The sequence below is a fragment of the Plectropomus leopardus genome, unplaced genomic scaffold (genome assembly GCF_008729295.1).
Source record: "Plectropomus leopardus isolate mb unplaced genomic scaffold, YSFRI_Pleo_2.0 unplaced_scaffold11031, whole genome shotgun sequence".
Taxonomy (NCBI): domain Eukaryota; kingdom Metazoa; phylum Chordata; class Actinopteri; order Perciformes; family Serranidae; genus Plectropomus; species Plectropomus leopardus.
This window is the reverse complement of record NW_024611653.1, coordinates 1-2351: the sequence shown is the minus strand read 5'-3', so window position 1 is coordinate 2351 and position 2351 is coordinate 1. Positions and strand designations below refer to the sequence as shown.

Here is a 2351-nt window from a genome sequence, read left to right as displayed (position 1 = left end):
ATCAATAATACTCTGATCAATAATACTATCATCAATAATACTGTCATCAATAATACTATCATCAATAATACTGTCATCAATAATACTCTGATCAATAATACTGTCATCAATGATACTCTGATCAATAATACTGTCATCAATAATACTGTCATCAATAATACTCTGATCAATAAAGCGATCAATAACAGGACTGATGCAGTCAGCTGACCTTGTGATGAGGCTCTCTGATGGAGGACAGGAGGAGGACAACCTGAGACGAGGACGAGTCCAGATAATACTCTACCAGGGAGGACAGGACAGCACCTCCTCTGTCTGAGGGGACAGACGTCACATCAGAGAGACAGGAGGACAGAGAGACAGACAGATGGGTGGACTGACAGGTGGACAGACAGGTGGACAGACAGGTGGACTGACAGGTGGACTGACCTGTACTCAGCTGCTGGTTGACGGCCGCTCTGACTGACTCCGCCTCCTGCAGCTCTGAACTGTCCAATGAGAGCAGGAGCTCACTGATACTCACCTGCTGAGAGGACATCATGGACACCTGGAGACACAGAGACACGGAGACACAGAGACACGGAGACACGGAGACAGACACACACAGACAGTTATCAGCTGTGGTGACGTCTTCCAGGTGTGCTGATCACCTGAGTCAGCCCTCAGATCTTTGATTAATTATTGTTAATTATTAGTTATGGGATGTATTGATCTTATTATGGGACGTATTGATCTTATTATGGGACGTATTGATCTTATTATGGGATGTATTGATGTTATTACAAAAAAGTGCTGACTTTTATAGTAGAAATGTGAAACCTGGACCGCAGACTGGCTTTTAAACGGCTTTTTGTCTTTACATTTTTTGGCGACTTTTTAATCTGAAAATGTTTGATAATTATTATTCTTATTTTTTTGTGACCTTTAAAGACACCTTTTCAAAACTGTGTCCATGTTTTCTTGAAAAATCACCAAAATGACCCAATTTATCAGCCAGAAACTGTAGAAACAGAAATTATTGTTGAATTTTCATATTTCCGACGGTCCTTGAACACACCATGTGTTATCAGGCAGGTTTGTCAAATAAAATTCCAGGACTTTTCCAAAACTTTCACGGTATTTTCAGTTTTCCAAAACTTTCCCAGGCACAGGAATTGCTATTTGCAAATTTCGCAAACTTTTAAGGTTTTCCAGGACTGTACAAGCACTAATGCATCAAAAATATCAGGTCATTCTGCACTGAGATGACTTTTACTTTGAAAACTTTGTTTACATGCTGATACTTTTGCACTTTTACTATAGTTTGACTGCAGGACCTTAAGAGTATCTCTCAGTAACATATGAGTGTAAGTACTTTTACTGCAGCAACAGATGAGTATTAGTACTTTACTACAGTAACAGATGTGTATTAGTACTTTTACTGAAGAAACAGATTTACATTAGGACTTTTACTGCAGTACCAGATGAGTATAAGCACATGTACTGTAGTAACAGATGAGTATAAGTACTTAAAATGCAGTAACAGATGAGTAAAAGAACTTTAACTGCCGTAACAGATAAGTATAAGTACTTACACTGCAGTAACAGATGAGTATAAGTACTTAAACTGCAGTAACAGATGACTGTTAGTACTTTTGCTGCAGTAACAGATGAGTGTAAGTACATTTACTGCAGTAACAGATGAGTAAAAGAACTTTAACTGCAGTAACAGATGAGTATAAGTACTTAAAGTGCAGTAACAGATGGATACTAGTACTTTTATTGCAGTTACAGATGAGCGTAAGTACTTTTACTGCAGTAGTAAAGTATTCGCGGCGTGTTTCTATGACGTCACAGCCGCTGTGTAATAAAATAAAGTGACGTCAGACTGAGGCTCACAGTTAGCATCATTAGCTCCGCGTTAGCTCGCGGCTAACAGCAAGATGCTAAGCTAACATGCTAACAGCTGAGCTGTCAGTCCGCGGGCTGTTTTTTGGAGTTTAGCGCGTGAGCCACCGGCGCTGACAGCGTCGTTTTCCCGCCCCCGGCTGTCCGGTGACTTCCGGTGCTCCGACACGGACGCGGTTTGACGGTTTTTTGACGTTAAAAACGAACGTGAGGAACAAAGTTGAACTCGGTTACCTTCAGACCTGTTGATCCGAGCAGGGCGCAGCCATGTTGAGCAACTGTAAGCCCCGCCCACCGCACCGTCAATCAAAGTCACGAGGCGTTCAGGGCGCGAGGACGGGCTGGGACAAACCAGTTCACACCGAACCAGTTTACCGACAGTCTGTGGTCCGGTTTACAGACAGTTTTTTCTTTTTTTTTCTTTTTTTTTTTTGAGTTTCATGTTGTTTTCGGTTTATATTTTTTAA

At 41.3% G+C, this 2351-nt stretch overlaps 1 long non-coding RNA gene across 1 annotated transcript; it reads right to left on the bottom strand.

The window, feature by feature from the left end:
* Positions 1–214: 214 nt before the first annotated feature.
* LOC121963375 lies at positions 215–2154 on the bottom strand. Its single transcript, XR_006107241.1, has 3 exons — positions 2119–2154; positions 427–544; positions 215–312 (listed from the first exon to the last, which is right to left on the bottom strand). It is a non-coding gene; the product is annotated as an uncharacterized LOC121963375 (long non-coding RNA).
* Between the last annotated feature and the right edge of the window lie 197 nt (positions 2155–2351).